At 40.7% G+C, this 21,122-nt stretch overlaps 1 long non-coding RNA gene across 1 annotated transcript; it reads left to right on the top strand.

The window, feature by feature from the left end:
• The first annotated feature begins 1,027 nt into the window (after positions 1–1,027).
• LOC133569860 (uncharacterized) lies at positions 1,028–2,463 on the top strand. Its single transcript, XR_009809948.1, has 2 exons — positions 1,028–2,041; positions 2,139–2,463. It is a non-coding gene; the product is annotated as an uncharacterized LOC133569860 (long non-coding RNA).
• Positions 2,464–21,122: the final 18,659 nt, after the last annotated feature.

Below are 21,122 nucleotides of genomic sequence, written 5' to 3'. Positions count from 1 at the left end.
CCCTGACAAACCATTTACGGTGGAAGTAGACACATCTGATTCCGGGATTGGGGCAGTTTTGTCCCAAAGGTCTAACAGTCATAATGTGTTGCACCCTTGTGCATTTTCCAGACGCCTAACCCCAGCCGAGAGGAACTATGATGCAGGAATCCGAGAACTGTCTGCCGTCCACGAAGCTTTGGTGGAATGGAGACACTGGCTGAAGGGGGCCAAACATCCGTTCCTGGTCCTGACTGACCACCACAACCTCATTCACATCCGTTCCGCAAGGAGACTTAACGACAGGCAAGCACGCTGGTCACAGTTTTTTGGTCGGTTCAATTACACTCTCACATACAGACCGGGGTCACGCAACGGCAAGGCTGACGCTCTTTCACGGATTTTCTCTGAGGAACCTACCAGTAAACCAACCGCGGAGACCATCCTTCCCCCTTGGGAAATCGAAGGCCTGGTGAGGACAGACTTACAGTCCGACCCTGGTCCCGGAAACGGACCCCCTAATAGACTTTTCGTCCCACAACCCTTAAGGAGCAAGGTACTCGATTGGACACATTCTAGTCTGTTAACATGTCATCCCAGGATTCACAGATCACTTGCTTTCATTCGACGCCGCTTCTGGTGACCTTCCATGGAGGCGGACACTCGCGAGTTTATCGTCGTCTGCTGCGTTTGGGCCCGGCACAAGGCAGACCACAGCCCTCCTGCTGGACTATTACATCCTCTGCCCATCCCTAGTCGACCTTGGTCCCACATCGCTCTGGACTTCATCACTGGACTTCCCCCCTCTAAAGGTAACACCACAATCCTCACCGTTATCGACAGGTTTTCCAAGGCAGCCCATTTCATACCCTTGCCCAAGCTCCCATCTTCCGCCGAGTCCACAGAACTGCTGGTCCAGCATGTGGTAAGAATTCACGGGATTCCCACCGACACTGTGTCTGATCGTGGCCCCAAATTCATTTCCCGGGTCTCGCAAGCCCTCTGCAAGGGGATCGGAGCCACGGTCAGCCTGACTTCTGGCTACCACCCCCAGAGTAATGGACAAGCGGAAAGGGCCAACCAGGGGGTGGAGACCATGCTGCGCTGTATGGCTACTCAACAGCCCAACTCCTGGTGCATGTTCATCCCATGGGTGGAGTACTCCTTTAATTCCATGACCTGCGCGGCTACTGGTATGTCCCCTTTTGAATGCTTGCAGGGTTTTCAACCTCCTTTGTTTCCCTCTCAGGAGATCAAAGTGGCAGTCCTTTCCACCCGAGCCCACCTGAGAAGATGCCGCAAAATGTTGAAGTCTGCCCAGCGGCCTTATTGAAGGCATCTGAGAAGATGCATCGTAACGCCAACCGGCGGTGCATCATGGCTCCCAACTATCAACCCGGACAGCAGGTGCTGCTACGGGCCAAGGACCTCCACCTCTTGATATCCTCTCAGAAGCTAGCACCACGTTTTGTTGGACCTTATACGGTCAAATCCAGGGTCAATCCTGCCTCAGTTTGCCTAGACCTCTCTCGTTCCATGAGATCCCACCCGGTGTTCCACGTGTCTCAGGTAAAGCCAGTAACGAACAGTTACTCCTGCCCCCCCTCCACTTAGGATCCTGGAGAATGGGGACCAGGTGTGGACTGTGAGGAGGATTCTCAAGGTCCGACGACAGGAAGGAGGATGGGTATACCTCGTGGACTGGGAGGGCTATAGACCGGAGGATAGATCATGGGTCCCGACTTCTTACATTGCCGACCCCTCCCTTATTGAGGACTTCTATCGAACTCACCCCCTGGCACCCCGAGGCTCGTCGGGAGTCTCGCATGGAGGCGGGGGGTGCTGTTATGGGTAAGACTTCCGCTGCTTCTCCCTCTTTTGCACGCCCTCACGAGCGCGTCGCGGACCACGCCCACAAGCGCTCCCTCTCCGTGCGAGCGCGCTTCAGCGCGGCTGCAAACACTCCGCAATCAACCCACCTGTCCTTGATGATCGATCGGCCTTCATAATCCAGCACAAACTTAGACCTGACGCCAGAACATAGCTTCACGTACGCTATACAGTAAGCCCACGTCTCCAGCATTCCTGCATGCATTTGCTCTCTCTCTGTGCTCCCTCCCTGTTGTGCTCATCGTCTCTTGTGTTGTGTCGTTCTCCAGCTCCCCGTCGTCATTCCTCGTTGTTGAATTGTGTGTCTCATCAACCTAAAAACCCCCGTGGATCTTCCCCCGCCTCCCTGGACATCGACATCACGCCTGCCTACCAACCAAGACGCCACGCTCCTCCCCTTGATCCTCCGCCTGTCCTCCGACACTCGAGCCTGCCTTACCCAAATTGGAAACCTCTGCCTGGATCAACACGCACCATCAACACTTTCAGATCTCCACGCTCAGATAAGTCTCACACCTAGTACATTTCATCTCTTTGGGTTAATTACACACCACACACACATTTCTTGTTTCCAATAAATACGCTGACAGCTGACGACGTCATCATCTTCCTGCCGTCTTCTTCTCCCGCTGTCCCGTCACAAGTTTGGTCCTACTAGAAGACCGTGTCCGCCAGTTAGTGCAGAGTAGTTCCGTAACTTTAGATGCCGCGGACACATTTTTACACCCCAGTCTACCGTGCACTACACCTTTGTAATAGGGGACTCCATAACCCGGAACATACAGTTTAGTAAACCAGCAATAATTAAGTGTATTCCCGGGGCCACAGCACCTGACAATGAAGCTAGTCCCAGGGTAGGGGTGTCCAAAGTGTGGCTCGGGGGCCATTTGTGGCCCGCCACACATTCTGCAAAAATTGCAAAATTGATAGTATTGCAAAAATACAAAATTAACATTTAAAAAAAGTGGAACGAGGTGGAATCTAATGAGAAAAAGTGGCAATGTTGACACAAAGCTGCCATGCAGGCAGTTTTTTTTCCCCTTTTGTCTTTATTTTCTTTTTTTTTCATTGCTCCAAAAAAAAAATTTGGGTACATTTGCAAACTGCTAAAATAAAAGCAAACTATAACCTGCTACCCAAGAATGTACAACAATTATTTTCATCAAAAGAGGAGAAATTTAACCTTAGAGGAAAATCTAATTTAAAACATTTGTATGCATGTACAAACCCCGTTTCCATATGAGTTGGGAAATTGTGTTGGATGTAAATATAAACGGAATACAATGATTTGCAAATCCCTTTTTACCCATATTCAATTGAATGCACTATGAAGACAAACTATTTGATGTTCAAACTCATAAACTTTATTTTTTTTCCCGCAAATAATAATTAACTTAGAATTTCATGACTGCAACACGTGCCACAGTAGTTGGGAAAGGACATGTTCACCACTGTGTTACATCACCTTTTCTTTTAACAACACTCGATAAACACTTGGGAACTGAGGAAACTAATTGTTGAAGCTTTGAAAATGGAATTCTTTCCCATTCTTGTTTTATGTAGAGCTTCAGTCGTTCAACAGTCCGGGGTCTCCGCTGTCGTATTTTACGCTTCATAATGCGCCACACATTTTCGATGAGAGACAGGTCTGGACTGCAGGCGGGCCAGAAAAGTACCCGCACTCTTTTTTTACAAAGCCACGCTGTTGTAACACTTGTCTTGCTGAAATAAGCAGGGGCATCCATGATAATGTTGCTTGGATGGCAACATATGTTGCTCCAAAACCTGTATGGACCTTTCAGCATTAATGGTGCCTTCACAGATGTGTAAGTTACCCATGCCTTGGGCACTAATGTACCCCATACCATCACAGATGCTGGCTTTTGAACTTTGCGCCTATAACAATCCGAATGGTTATTTTCCTCTTTGTTGTGGAGGACACCATGTCCTCTGTTTCCAAATATAATTTGAAATGTGGACTCGTCAGACCACAGAACACTTTTCCACTTTGCATCAGTCCATCTTAGGTGAGCTCGGGCCCAGCGAAGCCAGCAGCGTTTCAGGATATTGTTGATAAATGGGTTAGGCTTTGCATAGTAGAGATTTAACTTGCACTTACAGATGTAGCGACCAACTGTAGTTACTGACAGTGGTTTTATGAAGTGTTCCTGACCCCATGTGATGATATCCTTTACACACTGATGTCGGTTTTTGATGCAGTACTGCCTGAGGGATCAAAAGTCCGTAACATCATCGCTTACGTGCAGTGATTTCTCCAGATTCTCTCAAATTTTTGATGATTTTATGGACCGTAGATGGTAAAATCCCTAACTTCCTTGCAATAGCTCGTTGAGAAATGTTTTTCTATTAATCGATCAATGTTTAGTCATATAGCCCTAAATCACTAGTGTCTCAAAGGGCTGCACAAACCACAACACAAACCACTACGACATCCTCGGTAGGCCCACATAAGGGCAAGGAAAACACACACCCAGTGGGACGTCGGTGACAATGATGACTATGAGAACCTTGGAGAAGGCCACATATGTGGGCGGGCAACCCCCTCCCTTCCCCCCCGGGCAATCCCTCCCTCTAGGGGACCGAAAGCAATGGATGTCGAGCGGGTCTAAAACTGTTCGACAATTTGCTTACAAAGTGGTGACCCTCACCCCATCCTTGATTGTGAATTACTCAGCATTTCATGGAAGCTGCTTTTATACCCGATCATGGCACCCACCTGTTCCCAATTAGCCTGCACACCTGTGGGTTGTTCCATATAAGTGTTTGCCACCTTTCCCAACTTCTTTGGCACGTGTTGCTGGCATCAAATTCTAAAGTTAATGATTATTTGCAAAAAACATTTTTTATCAGTGTGAACATCATATGTTGTTTTTGTAGCATATTCAACTGAATATGGGTTGAAAAGGATTTGCAAATCATTGTATTCCGTTTATATTTACATCTAACACAATTTCCCAACTCATATGGAAACGGGGTTTGTACAACAGTTAAGACATTTAGCATATCAGTATGTGGAATTAGATTATGGTTGATTAAGCAAGGAAATCAAACAACGCATTAATATGATTCAGTTGAAGAGACTGTTCTACAAGTGTTCACAAAAAATAAAGAAGAACAATTATGATACACATCTTGAGCCTTTTTTTTTTCATATACTTGGCAGATTGTAAATGCAATTGCATATGATTTCATGGATACACAATGAAACACAAATAAACATACAAAGTCAAGTTTTTCCACTTTACTGGTACTGTAATTGAATTCAGAGACTTGGGGAGTGAAAAAAAAGTGATTGTTAATAAGTGTAATTGATCCTTTTAAAGTCGGAAATGGTGTCAAAAAAGCATCTAAAACTTTGTCAGTCAGTAAGTTTGGACACCTGCGAAAAGTATCACAAACAAACCTGTGGATCTGTAGATGTCTAAAAAATGTTGATTCGGGAGTGAAACTGTATCACAAAGTTGCTGGAAAGAGGCAAAAGTGTTGTCAAAATATAAATCTTTAAAGTTGTTGATCCCCAGACTTGACCATCTTACAAAAGGCGTTATTGACAAGAGAGGGAGGGGAAGCATGATTAAGAGTGATGGGTGCCAGTCTAGAAATAATCTGTACACCAAAATAGCGAGAGTCGATTCTAAATCAAATTGTCACCCCTGGAATTGGAATCAAATTCAATTGTGAGTTGTTGTAAGATTCACATCCCTTCAAATGATGACGCTACGAGGCTTCCTGCTTCTAATATGTATCCACTAACGCCATGGAACTTATGGTCTTCTTCTCTTTGTGCCTAATTTTTTGAGTAATCCAAAGAAAATAAGTGTAATGCTGTTCTTGCCGAGTTTATGTGCAGTAAGCATACTTTTTTTTACAGTGTTGTATCGCTATTGGGCAACTTTTTAAAGCATAATTTACATTTTTTGTTTGTTCAGAAGTGAACTAAGAGTCTAGGCTTTATGTCAATCTCTGAGTTTTTTGTGCTCTTTTGAGGTTTTGTTGCACTTGTTTTCCGGATCATGAAACATCAGTCGTCACTGACAATGTTTGTTTTCTTTTCTTGACTAAATTATTGACTGGTGAGAAAATTCCTTTCCCGAGGGTGGTTCTCGTTTTTGAAACGTTTTACTCGGGAGAATCCATCCATCGCACGTCTGCCGGCTCAGATTAATGATCCGTCCCTGCCATCTGGTGCGCCGCGTGGTGCTCCCATTTTTCACCTCCAAACTGGGGATGATGTTGACAGCTTGAATTAGACAGGAAACGTATATATCGCTTTAAATGGTCATGCCAGGAAAACATGGGTGGGCCTGGGCGGTAATGATGAAGGCAGTGTTACCTGCTGGCAACAGATGTCTTTGACTGAAAGGCTCAGCTTTATTGATGTTTGAGTCGCTCACCACCAGCAGTGGCCCGCACAGTGCTCAGACATACTCCTTCTCTATTTATCATGCATTAGGAGTCTCTAAAGCCCAATTAGCCTTGTGAGACAAGGGACCGCTGCTGCATTCAGCATCAGTTCCCTTCTGAAACAGCCACCCATCTTGGTGATTATTGTGTCCCTGATGGGGAGATTGGATTTATGGTGTACTGCAAATCTTTTTTGTGTGTGTACAGATCAGGTCACAGACAGATTTACATAGGGTATGATCCCATCAGTATTGTCTTTACTGTACTACACTCTTCTTATTGTCTTCCTTGTTCATGTCGCCATTTTTTGTCAAAAAGTTGATCAAATTGTATTCAACCAGCTTCCCCACTCAACAATGAGACTGTCAGTGATTATTTGAATGCATGGGATACATTGTGGTGGTCTCCTCTAACTGTTCCTCATGTATTTTTATACGTTTGTGGCTCAGGACATGAATAATAATCAGTTAATTGATCATTGAAAATTCTGCAGATTGTATAGAATAGTGTTGACACGATACCAATATTTTGGTACTGGTATTTCCGTGCTTTTCTAAATAAAGGGGAACACAAAAAATTCCATTATTGGCTTGATTTGAACAAAAAATATGTTTCTTATTGCAATTTTGTCATACACATACAAGACAACTTGTCTTTTACTAGTAAGTAAGCAAACAAAGGCTCCGAAATTAACTGCTGACATATGCAGTAACATATTGTGTCATTTATCATTCTATTATTTTGTCAAATTAGGAATGATTAATCTACTTGTTTATTTATTGTTAATATCTGCTTACTTTCTCTTTTAACATGTTCTATCTACACTTCTGTTAAAAAGTAATAATCACTTATTCTTCTCTTGTCTGATACTTTACATTTGGTTATCAATCCGATACCAAGTAGTTACAGGATCAGACATTGGTCACATTCAAAGTCCTAATGTGTCCAGGGACGTATTTTAGAGGCGGTATAGTAATGAGTATGATTTGTTAGTGTCACGATACTATACTAATACCGGTATACTTTACAACCCTAGTACGGAACTAGGGTCGTAAACACTTTTCAATACCTTTGATATTTTTTTAAATAAAGGGGAACACAATGAATTATTATAAATACTATCGGCTTTATTTTTACAGGAAATCCTATTATTCATTGAACATTTGTTTTTTTATTGCAATGAAAGAAAACATTTGGCATTAAATAAGATAGTAAACATATATTATACATATGCTCTTAGTAGTAAGTATGCAAACGAGCTACAAAGGCTCCTAATTTGGTTGTTACAGCAACTTATTGTGTTCTGTAAATCCTGAGGGACAAGCGGTAGAAAATAGTTGAATGGATGGATCTGGTTACTTTCTGTTTTAACATGTATATCTAGACTTCTGTTAAAATGGAAGACTGTTGCAAACATAGCTTGTTTGTCGCCACGGAGGCGAGGATTAGTGATTTAGAAGTAGCTAAAACACTATGAATGGATGAAAGCCGCTAGTGAGCTATGATATAAAGCATTGCTTTGCTACTTAAATGAGAATCTATTTTTTTCAGCACCCATCTGGATTAATCACGTCTTGAGGCAATTAAGGCAAACTATGTGCACTGTTTGGCTGAAACCAGCAGAGGCGCTGTTGATTCAGCAATAATAATATGACAAGTTGAGTTACATCCGTTGAAATCTCGCTATAGAAACTTCTCTGACTCATTATTCAGCTCAATACAACATTGCTTTTATAATAGAAGTTCAGAACATGCTCAGGTTATTCTATCCTGTTAAAAAACTCTATTAGACAATAAAAATGAATCTATTAATTAGTTGTCAGTCAGTCAACTGTCCATTCCTAGTTGTCAGTTTGCTTCTGCACTGTAACTTTCCATCAGAGAATAATTTATCAACTCAACTAGTTGGGTTCAGCAATTTTGCAAGCCATGTGGATCCCATAGTGAAGAGTAAAAGAAACAAGCGTCAATGGATAAGCAAGCACTCCAGATCGTACAGGAGCCACATGCCTAATTACCCCAAAGTGGCGATTCCAGATGGCTTCAGCCACGGGTTTTCAGGGCCATTTGAAAAAAAAAATAAAAAAAATACTGGCAAGTTTGACATATGATTGAAAATCTGTCAAGGCCGTTCTTGAGTCCTTGAAGGACATTACACCTTGAGGCCATGTTTCAATACGCAATCAACTTCTTGTCATTTTCACAAAAACACACTTTGGGGACAAAAAAAGGATGTTGACCCAAAATGTGGAGTATTAGTTAACAGTGGAGATGTTCACATTTGAAACAATATTACACCAATTTCCAGTACCTGGGTATAAATACTGACACCCGACAGTACCAATTTCCGGTACTTTTGTGTGTGTTCACCTGTTAATAAATTGTTTAATAATTCAATTGAATTTAATGTATTTATCATAACACTCCTGAGTCTTATTTGCAAGTATTATATAGTTGACTAGCGGTAATAAGAGTTAGTGTCAGTTTGAAGTGAACGCGCTTGACTCGCAACTGCCGCTACTTTATCTTAGCAATCCAGGAATACACAGGCCAATATTACTCCACTTAAAAAGTGAAAAATTGAAATAATATTCAAAGTATCCAGTGACAGGTCTCTCTAGTCACTGTCTGACCTCACTCCATTGCTTAAATGTGCTTCAGTTCGTTCCGTCTTTTGAATAAAGTACAAGTTAAAGTTAAAGTACCAATGATTGTCACACACACACTAGGTGTGGTGAAATTTGTCCTCTGCATTTGACCCATCCCCATGATCACCTCCTGGGAAGTGAGGGGAGCAGTGGGCAGCAGCAGGGCAGCGCCCGTGAATCATTTATGGTGATTTAACCCCCAATTCCAACCCTTCATGCTGAATGCCAAGGAGGGAGGCAATGGGTCCTATTTCTTTTTATAGTCTTTGGTATGACTCGGCCGGGGTTTGAACTCACATCCTACCGATCTCAGGGTGGACATTCTAACCACAAGGCCACTGAGTAGGTGATTGACTACGAACTGTACGAGTGAACATTACTTTTGCTCAATGTGTCTTTTTATTTACATGGTACACACTACACTGACATACATCGGTCGTTAGATGTCAACACTCGTCATGGCCCCCTGGTCCATCACTAAAATACATTTGTGTGCAACACAAACACAATTTCTAAATTTTTCATTTTTTACTGTTACAAAATGCACACCCATCTAGCATGCTAATTGTATTGATATACAAGATATATTTGATAATGTAAAAGGTATGTGCTCCGCACATGAATGCCATATATAAATATTATTTCCAGCTAAGTGTAATTGTATTGAATAGAAACAGCGATGGATCTGGGTAGTATTTACGAGAGGACATAACTGCATTGCACATTGCACTGCAAACTGAGTTGACTTGTTTAAGACCTACAAAATAGGTATTGATGAAAGTATTTTTTGCTGTGAGATTTTACATAATTTTGTTGGTGTACAACCTCTTGTGCCAATAGAAATGCCTATAAAAATTACATATAGTACCGATAAGAGTAGCCAATGAACACAGATATCAATAAGGAATATTGGTACCGATTGTAGCTGAGATAGGCGCCAGCGCCCCCCGCGACCTCAAAAGGGAATAAGCGGTAGAAAATGGATGGATCAATGATATCGATAAAATCCTAATGATTGTAACATGCATCTCATTTTTAGTTTTCATTCCCAAATTTGAAAGTCTTGAAATCGGCAATGCTATTCACTAGCATGTCAATAACACATCCAGTCAGCGCATTTTGAAAAGTGAATCCTTACAGTACGCGTTTTCTATCAGCCATGTTTGCTTTGTTGGCATTTGAAATTGGAACGTTACTTCGAGGCAGTCCAACTGGAATTGGATTGGAGTGGCACTGAAAAACAAGTTTTGTTGCATAGTGTGTGCAATGACAAAGTTATATCAAGCTATAATTGTGCATTAATCAAAATCAATGTACATGTATGATGGTTTGAATAGATATTTTTCAATAACTGCCCAGCCCTACCAGCCAATCTATTTAGGGATGTTTTGAGGAACAGCATCCCTAGTTCGTTAGCCAGTACAAAGGCGAATGTAAAAATATGTGGAACAACATTTTTCTTTTAAATACTAAGCAAAAGTTATCATACTATACATCATACTATACACTGGTGGGGAATAGACACATGACAGGCGCGAGGAACAGGAGGAAATTTCACTTTAAATTTTTTTCTAATTATATTCTTAGATTTTTGTTTTTTACTATGCTTTCATTTTCTATACACACTGTAAATCACTTTGTGATTCTGTCTGTGAAATCCGTTATGTAAATAAATGTGAATTACTTATTTTTCCTCTAGGCTTTAAATTTCTAGGTAGGAGCGAAAGTTTGACAGACATAGCAACAGTAACTAATGGGGGCGGGGCTAAGCGGAACAATCTTTCACATGGATGGGTAGCAGGCTAATATGTGGACCACAATTACACAAAATGGATAAATTTGTGAATCGCACCTCAAAGGTCGTCAAATCGGAGCCAGCGCCTGCAGAGAAACAAAAATCTGACGGGCTTAATCAACCAAAAAGTCAACCGAAAAGAAAATATGAAGGTTATCTTGCTCTTGGATTCACGGCAACGGTGGTGGGGGCAGAGGAGAGACCCCTATGTGTTCTGTGTCTAAAACCGCTTGCAGCAGACAGCATGAGACCCAACAAATTAAAGAGACACCTCGAGACCACACACCCTAATCACGTCAATAAGCCACTTGATTTCTTTCAAAGAAAACTGGCAGAATAGTTATTGTATTTATTATTGAACTTGATGGAAGTTATACCACAGCTGCCCAGTTACTTTATTTATTATTGAACTTGATGTTATTTTATGTTATTAAGTTTGAATGTATACAACTTGAATGTTACTTGATGTTCAATAAATATGAAAATGTTAAACTTGGCCTTAGCGTTCTGTTGGGGCGATGGGGGCACGTGGGGCTTGAAAACTCCCCATTGTCCAAAGTGGGGGATGACAAAAAAGTTTGAGAACCACTGCTATACATAAACGATGCAAGAAAATGTTTAAAAATAGAAAATTGAAAAATGTAGTGTAAGTTCTAAAATGGGTCAAAATATATTTTTTCTTTAAAAAACAATTTCAAATCTTTTTATTTACAATGTATTTATTTAACAACTAGTTAATTACCATGAAAATATATGTTTCTTAGCTGCTTGACAGTTGTTGGCGGACTACTTCAGTGATTGCCATTATCTTAGAATTCGTATCATAATTTATCTGTTTGCAGGCTTGGCCAATGTGGAAAACTCTTGCTTCCGGGTTCCTCGGACCACCAATTACCGACATTACAGGCTCTTCCGGGTTTACAATAATGTTTATTTTGCAATAAATCTTCCTTCTTGGGCTTTTCAGCAATTGTATTTTTTGTCTGTGTCAGTCTCGCTCATGTTCTTTCGTGCTCCACTCCGAATCTCCTCTCCTCCCCGGTTGCTGCCTTTTAACAGAGCGACAGGTGATTAGACAAATAGGCCCAGTTGGGCCATTTACACAGCTGTCGCTGATCTCGCGGCCGGTCCTGGCACACCCCGCTTCACTGCAGGTCCGCAGGCCACGCCCCCCACCCCGCAGCCAACATTTGACAAAATGTGTTCGAGCTTTTTTATTTTATCTAATAATACTTTTTTTTAACTCTCCAGATCACTAATTTGTGAGTGACAGTAAGAAAAGCTTTGGGATAAGTCAATTGATGGTATAGATCTCTCAAGACCCAAAATAAAACAACTTGTTCCCAAATGACCATCTTCTATCTGTGTCAGTGTGGTAAATAAATACACCTGGGGAAAGAAGTTTGGTGAAAAAAATGCTACATTAATTAATCTTGCGATGGAAATTAATCATTTTTTTATTTGATAAATAATTTAAACAAATTATTTAAAACAAATATAGAGGCTCATCAAGATGAAAAAATCAAATGTCTACGCTCTGCTGAAAGCCCTGTTGTGATGATAAGTGTTATTAACACTGCAGTACTATGCTTGGGATGGTGATGGCGGGAGGGATGCTTCTAATAATAATCTGACAGTGGCAGTGCAGAATCATGTCTCTACTGTGAGTCCATCTTTCACACAGCCAGTGAGCGTGGCCAAGCTCGGTGGTCAAAGGGCTTCGGGATGGGCTCAGTGACCAGGTGGCGAGCATCAGGAAATTGACACAAGATAATTTTGAATTGGAAACCTGCCTCTCGTTTCTCCTCCAAGTACCTGGGAAGCCAGGAGGGTTGGGGTGGAAGTGGAGGGAGAGGAGGTTGAAGAACCTGCTAGTTGCTGCTCTCAGTGTGCATCAGTACAAAATCATAACCAGTGAAGTTGGCACGTTGTGTAATTTCTAAATAAAAACAGAATACAATGATTTTCGGGGTTTGTTTCATGCGTGTGCCTCACAATACAAAGGTCCTGAGTAGTCCTGAGTTCAATCCCGGGCTCGCGATCTTTCTGTGTGGAGTTTGCATGTTCTCCCGTGACTGCGTACTCCGGCTTCCTCCCACTTCCAAAGACATGCACCTGGGGATAGGTTGATTGGTAACACTAAAGGGTCCCTAGTGTGTGAATGTGAGTGTGAATGTTGTCTGTCTATCTGTGTTGGCCCTGTGATGAGGTGGCCACTTGTCCGGGGTGCCCGAATGCAGCTGAGATAGGCTCCAGCAACCCCCAGACCCTGAAATGGACATCGGTAGAAAATGGATGGATGATTTGCACATCCTTTTCAACTTATATTCAATTGAAAAGACTGCAAAGACAAGATCTGCGATGAGTTGGCGACTTGTCCAGGGTGTAAAGAGCCTTCCGCCCGATTGTAGCTGAGATAGGCGCCAGCGCCCCCCGTCATCTCAAAAGGGAATAAGCGGTAGAAAATGGATGGATGGGCTGGCAAAGACAAGATACTTAATGTTTGAACTGAGAAACAAATTTTTTTTTTCCAATAATCATTAACTTAGAATTTAATGGCAGCAACGCATTGCAAAAAAGTTGGCACAGGGGCATTTTTACCACTGTGTTACATGGCCTTTCCTTTTAACAACACTCAGTAAACGTTTGGGACCTGAGGAGACACATTGTTGAAGCTTTTCAGGTGGAGTTCTTCCCCATTTCTTGCTTCATGCACAGCTTAAGTTGTTCAACAGTCCAGGGTCTTCGTTGTCGTATTTTAGGCTTCATAATATGCCACACATTTTCAATGAGAGACAGGTTTGGACTACAGGCAGGCCAGTCTAGTACCCACACTCTTTTACTATAAAGCCACGCTGTTATAACACGTGGTTTGGCATTGTCTTGCTGAAATAAGCAGGGGCGTCCATAAAAAAGATGTTGCTTGGGCACTAATACACCTCCATACCGTCACAGATGCTGGCTTTTGAACTTTGCGCAGTCCGAATGGTTCTTTTCCTCTTTGTTCCAGAGGCCACAATGTTCACAGTTTCCAAAAACAATTTGAAATGTGGATTCGTCAGACCACAGAACACTTTTCCACTTTGCATCAATCAATCATAGATGAGCTTGGGCCCAGTGAAGTCGGTGGCGTTCCTTGGTGTTGTTGATAAATGGGTTTTGCTTTGCCTTGCTGAGTTTTAACTTGCACTTACAGATGTAGCAACCAACTGTAGTTACTGACAGTGGTTTTCTGAAGTGTTCCTGAGCCCATGTGGTGATATCCTTCACACACTGATGTAGTTTTTTGATGCAGTACCGCCTGAGGGCTGGAATGTCCGTAATGTCATCGCTTATGTGCAGTGATTTCTCCAGATTCTCTGGACCATTTTGATGATATTACAGACCGTAGATGGTGAAATCCCTAAATTCCTTGCAAAAGCTGGTTGAGAAATGTTGTTCTTAAACTGTTCGACAATTTGCTTACACATTTATTCACAAAGTGGTGACCCTGGCTCCATCCTTGTTTGAGAATGACTGAGCATTTCATGGAAGTTGCTTTATACCCAATCATGGCACCCACCTGTTCCCAATTCGCGTTTCATGAGCAGTCCTCAACTTTCTCAGTTGTTTTTGCTACTTGTGCCAGCTTTTTAAACATGTTGCAGGCATCAAATTCCAAAAGAGCTAATATTTGCAAAAAATAAAGTTTTCCAGTTCGAACTTTAAGTACATTTTCTTTGCAGTCTATTCAATTGAATGTAAGTTGAAAAGAATTTGCAAATCATTGTATTCTGTTTTTTGTTTATGATTTACACAACGGGCCAACTTGACTGGTTTTGGAGTTCATAATATTTTCCGTATTTTAATGTAGAATTCAATGTGCAGTTCTAATAATGCTGTTTTAGCCTCTAATTGGCTGTTTGAACAGCCTTGTGGGGCGGTTATGACCATTGAGCTTTAGGAACTCTGCCTAGTGACAAGTGACAAACGTGTGATGTTGAGCTACAGCTGTACATCATTACAACGTCAATATTTATTTAGCTTGTAAACCTTCCTCATGAATCATATCGTAATGTTGTGTAATAGCGGTTGGACATCTCAGAACATAGAACATTGCATACCACTGACAATTATTTGTCACTCATCTGCCACATTCCTTTGTGTCTCCCACAAAGCAGTATGACACAGCAGCTGCCTTTTGTTTACAGCCAGTTGTCTTTTCTTTAATAGATAACAATTTACTAGATGATTAATCCAGAGTTGTAATTTCTCTTTAAGATAGTGAAGTGGGTATCCATCATGTTCACTCAACATGACAAGTCAGGCTCATAGATCTCATCTCCTTAGTCACAGCTTGAGGGGAAGACTGCATTTGATCCAATCACTCACATGTATACTAATTATTGCTGCTTCACATCACTGACTGATAGTCATCAAAAGTGAAATAAATATTTAGTGCCTTGTTGCTTCTTGGGAATATCTAATGCCTCAATGTGCATGCCAGTGATTTTGAGTGTGTGTGTGTGTGCGTGTTCTTGTATTTCTACCTTTCCTAGGACATCAAGAAGGAAAAGTACCTTCCATATGGTCCCAATACGGAAAACCATTGCATCTAATAGAGAATGTCTCCTTTGCACCCCTGCTGGTCAAATCTATCAAAATTAGGCAGGTCCCAAAAAGAAAAAGATTTTTCCAATTGACTGTGTGTCGGTTTTAAAAGTGTTCCCCCTATGGTCAACATGTGAAATAACAAGTGTGTGTAAAAATTTGAAGTGCTCCCCCTCTGGCTAACATATGTAATAACAAGTATGTGTGAGAAATTGAAATGCGTCCCCTTTGGCCAAAATGTATTTAAAAACATTAAAAAACATGTATATAGAGACTTACTGTGATAACTTTAGGTAAATAATGAAGATTAAAAAACAATTACAAACAAAAAATTCTAACAAAAATAAATTAACTAAATGCAGTCTTTTTCTAACAATGTGTCAACTTTTTTCTTATAAAATTGGGAACTATTTCTCTTATTCTTTCTGTTTCTGTAATATTGCAATATTTTCTTATAAAATGATTTTTTTGTAAAATGATTACTTTTAAAGGCAAAATGGTGACATTTGTCATATACAATTCTGACTTTGATCACAATGTTGCCAATGTTTTTGTTGTTCTTGTAAAATAGTGAAGTTTGAGTAAAATGATTACTTTTCTCATAATTTTGCCAAGTGAAATCCCGATTATTATTATACAATGGCCAACATTTTACAGTTTTCTTATAAAATTGTGACTTTTGTTGAGTGTTGAGGAAAATTACGACTCTATTCATAAAATTCCCAACATTTTAAGCTTTTACTGTAAAATTGAGACTATTATTGAGGTATAATTCCGACTTTTATCATAATATTGCACAAATGTTTAGTTTTTCTTGTAGCATTTTGACTTGCATTGAGTAAAATTACGACATTTGTTGTAATACTGCCAAAATTCAAAGTTTTTCTTGTGGAATTCCAACTAATTTTTCACAACAAGCTTTTTTATTTTTTTCATTATATGTATATACTATTGATGTTGTAAATACAAATCATTATAAATCTAGAAAGGGTGATCCTAAAGAAGTAGGCATTTTTCGGAAGTCTCAAGAAGGTGACAAATACAAGAGAGTGTGTGTGTGTGTGTGTGTGTGTGTTGGGGTATGGAATTACCCAGCTAAATTGTATCCACTAGCTGGGGGAGGTGCAACTCATGCCATAATGAGAGCAAAAAAGGACAATACCAAGATGTTAGTAATTTGGTTAGAGTCAGCAATGGTGTATCAGAGCCAGTGATTGTGACTGTTCAATAATAGTCTGAGGAATAATTGTGGTTTCAATTTTTTTTTTTTGCACTGATTAAATTGGCCCAAGTAAATGAATGTGAGTGTGAATGTTGTCTGTCTATCTGTGTTGGCCCTGTGTTGAGGTGGAGACTTGTCCAGGGTGTACACCGCCTTCAACTTGTGTGCGGCTTGGATAGGCTACAACACCCCCAGCGACGCTTAAGGGACAAGCGGTAGAAATGGATGGAAATTCACAACAAAATAAATGTTAAAAATCACATACATTCCTTAGACATTTTAATGTGCTATTCATTACAGTCCGAAATAATAATCAAATATTGTAACTGTACAAAATAATTATTAATTAATAGTTGTATTATAAATATAAGACTGAGATCAACTTTGTCGATCCCCAGATAAAAAAGGTTACTGAAGGTAATAAACTCAAGTGCTATTGTCATCCATGCTTTTTTTAAATTAATTTTTAATCTATTTTATTCTGTGTTAATAATCAATGGAATCTACAAACTGTTGTTAGACCACATGGTATAGTGCTGTTATTCTACAATGTTATGTTTACACTTGCTATATTAACCTACAATGTCAGGGTATCCGCGGTGTCGTATAAAGTCTTAAATCCCAAAATTTGATATTAAGGTCTTAAATACATTTTTAAGAGGTCTTAAATCTTTTTAGGTTACTTTTATCTGAAACATGCATAAACTTCAGTCTTGCCTATAAGTGTTTTGATTTTTGAGGACGCTATTAAGGTAACTAATAAAACGGAACTAAAGTAGGCCACATGTGCTGCCCGGTCAGATATAATTGTGCACCATCTACTGTGATGTGCACGCTTAGCAGTGTTTTGTTACAGCTTGGCATAGCAGGGGAGAAAACTTAACGGAAGCACACAGCAAAGCCACAGGATGAGTACGTGTAAATTCAACGTTTCGTGGCTCCAGAACGATACATTTAATGTATACTTGAAGCCGGTGGATGGAAACGTACAGTAAGCACACGCTAATTTATCTGTGGTAGTGGTCTACTCACTGTTGCAAAACCATATAAAAAAACATGACTACCTTATATCATTTCTATTATGTCATCCATTCATTTCAGGTCAGCTTCTCATGCCTATTTTATCCCCAAGTTAAACAGCAACGAAATGTTGCCTGTTTAGTGTTTGCACTCAGTTTATGGTTGGGTGAGGAATGCAAGGTAGATTTGCAAATGTCATCTTCTCATACTTAGATAAAAATGAGCCTGTCATGATCCCTGGTCCGGATCATGTTTTGTTTAGTTTTGTTCGGTTTGTTAATAAAAAAGATATCAGTCTAAGGCTAGACCCTCAGGAGGGGTCCAGACTGAGTCCAAGGAAAACAACCTCACATAGCATGGCACACATTAAACATGGTACGTATATCACACCAACTTGCAACAGAGGGAGGGGTGGGTTTGAGGAGACACCGCTGCCGCTATATAACCATTTAGCTTCAGCAGAAATGCTAACAGTCCTTTCCACAGACAATATATTGTTCTGCTTTCCTCTACCATGGCTGACATTCTGGTTGTTGTGACTTGAAAACACTTGATATGAAGCCCACAGCCCCTTTAGCAAGAAAAACGTTCTGTTGCAAATCTGATAAATGGCTGTTATGATGTTTGCTAATATTTATTCAGTTAGTTTACAATATAGTCTTCTGGTGTATTTAGTTTGTTAAGCCATTTAGTTTTACCAATGTGAAAGAGCAGTGAATTAATTTAAGTACTAACAATTCTCTCTGGCTGTCTGATTTTCCTTTAGGTCTTTGTACTTTTTTGTCTGAATGAATATGAAATGGTATTAAACTATATTCATTATGGTATTTAAAAAGTCTAAATGTGGCTTGTTGAAGCCGGCAGAGACCCTGGTCTATAGTTTGTTCAACACAGATAGGAAAAAAAAACAATATCGAACATAAAATGACCACTAACTGAAGCTCTTGCTGTTTGTTTACACTTAATCAATCAAGTTGATTTATATAGCCCTTTATCACAAATGCCTCAAAGGGCTGCACGAGCCACAATGAGGTCCACGGCTCTGTTCCAACATCAGGGCAAGAAAAAAACTTGCAATGGATGCCGAGTAGATTTAATCGCATGAGAGTCCAGTCCACAGGGGATCCTCTTGTATGTACACCAATTGTTGCATAGAGGAGTGGTCCATTCCGGGTCCCGACTTGAAATGGCTAGCGCGTCCTCCGTGGAAACTGATCTTTTGCCACCTGATAATCTCCCCACGCAAGAGAGGAGGGCAGAGCAGAAAAGAGAGACAGCAGATCAACTGGTCTTAAAAAGCGCCTATTTAAAGGTTTGAGTATAAAAATGGGTTTTAAGATGGGACCAAAATGCTTATGAGGTAGCATCTCTAACTGTTACATTCCAGATTACTGGAGCCCGAATAGAAAACGCTCTATGGCCCGCAGACTTTTTTGGGACTCTGGGAATCACTAGTAAGCCTGAGTTCTTAGAACACAGATTTCTGGCCGGGATATACAGTATAGTAAAGTACAATCAGCAAGATAGGGTGGAGCTAGCCCTTTAGTATTTTATATGTAAGTACAAAACCCAAAACCAGTGAAGTTGGCACATTGTGTAAATTGTAACTAAAACTGTTTTGTTTAACTAAAGGAAGATGACGGCAGACTAACACCAGGTGGCAGTGTTCAACAATGTATTATATACATAGGGTAAATATAAATACATATATTAGGACTAATAAACAATATTAATAAACCAGAGAATGGTGTGTGTGTGTCAAAAACCCGACAGTGTGTATTGTGTAAGACTATGTGAAGTATTTATTTGGAGTGTGTGTTACCAACGTGTTGGAGGTAGTGTAGACAGAGACGCGATGCAGACAGGGAAGTCTATGGGCGAGGAATCGAGGGACGAAGGAGGCATTCAGAGTCCAAAGGGAGATCCAGGGAAAAGGTGAGGTGCACAGCTCACCTTGACGACGACGGAGGTTACTGTGGAGGGGACACAAGAAAACACACAGAGCACGAAGTGGCAGAACACGGAGAGCAGGTTCGCATAACGCAGGGCGATCGCTTACGGTACATATTTGAAACTAAGTTCCCGCGCTGATCCTTGGTCCACTGGTACTCTTATACAGCCTCACGTCATTAGTCACAGGTGTGGACTGCGGCCAGCTGCAGCGGAGAGTGGGCGCGGTCCGGGTCTGGGTACGCTGTCAGCGGGCCGTCTGGGTGGAACCACAGCGGAGGAAGATGGAGACCGCATGTACCAAAACAACAACAATACAATGATTTGCAAATCCTTTTAAACAGATATTCAATTGAATGGACTGCAAAGACAATATATTTAATGTTCGAACTGGTAAACGTTATTTTTAGCAAATATTGCAACATGCCTGCAACATGTTTGAAAAAAGATGGCACAAGTGGCAAAAAAGACTGAGAAAGTTGAGGAATACTCATAAAACACTTATTTGGAACATCCCAGAGGTGAACAGGCTAATTGGGAACAGGTGGGTGCCATGATTGGGTATAAAAACAGCCTCCATGAAATGCTCAGTCATACACAAACAAGGATGGGGCGAGGGTCACCACTTTGTGCACAAATGCGTGAGCAAATTGTTAAACAGTTTAAGTACAACATTTCTCAACAAGCTGTTGCGAGGAATTTAGGGATTTCAACATCTACGGTTCGTAATATCATTAAAAGGTTCAAAGAATCTGGAGAAATCATGGCAAGGCTGAAAACCAACATTGAATGCCCATGCCCTTCAATCCCTCAGGTGGTACTGCATCAAAAAGCGACATCAGTGTGTAAAGGATATCGACACATGGGCTAAGGAACACTTCAGAAAAAACTAGCTTCGGGCCGGGACAAGCTTAGCTTCGCTAGTTTACCAGCTATAGGTAGCTGAAAGTTATGTGGTGAAACACAGAGTCGGTGCTTGGAAGTTTGATAAGTCTACTACAAATGTTGGAGAAGGAATGAAAAAAGCTGTAACACAATACAAGCACACAGATAGCACTAAGTTTTTTTGGAGGCAAAGCGAGCAGACTTTCCGGATGTGACGACACTGACACTGAACTGAAAAAAATTGACACTGACCTGCAGTATGAACAAGGTAGTAGCTGTAGTTTCCATTACAAAATTTGGAGGTGTTGAAATTGCCACGGAGCTAATGATAATCAGTAGCATGGCAACGCCAAAGTAAATTAGCATTAAGTTAGTGCATTTTGAAAACTGGAGCCTTACTGTACATTTGATTGTTTTCTATCGGGCATGCTTGCTTTGTTAATGCATTACATAGAGTACAGGCCAAACGTTTGGACACACCTTCTCATGTAATGCATTTTCTTCATTTTTATGACAATTTAAATTGTAGATTGTCACTGAAAGCATCAAAACAATGAATGAACACATGTGGAGTTATGTACAAACCCTGTTTCCATATGAGTTGGGAAATTGAGTTAGATGTAAATATAAACAGAATACAATGATTTGCAAATCATTTTCAACCCATATTCAGTTGAATATGCTACAAAGACAACATATTTGATGTTCAAACTGATAA

The sequence above is a fragment of the Nerophis ophidion genome, linkage group LG15 (assembly GCF_033978795.1).
Source record: "Nerophis ophidion isolate RoL-2023_Sa linkage group LG15, RoL_Noph_v1.0, whole genome shotgun sequence".
Taxonomy (NCBI): domain Eukaryota; kingdom Metazoa; phylum Chordata; class Actinopteri; order Syngnathiformes; family Syngnathidae; genus Nerophis; species Nerophis ophidion.
The sequence above is the reverse complement of the archived record's forward strand: the minus strand, read 5'-3'. Positions and strand labels throughout refer to the sequence as shown.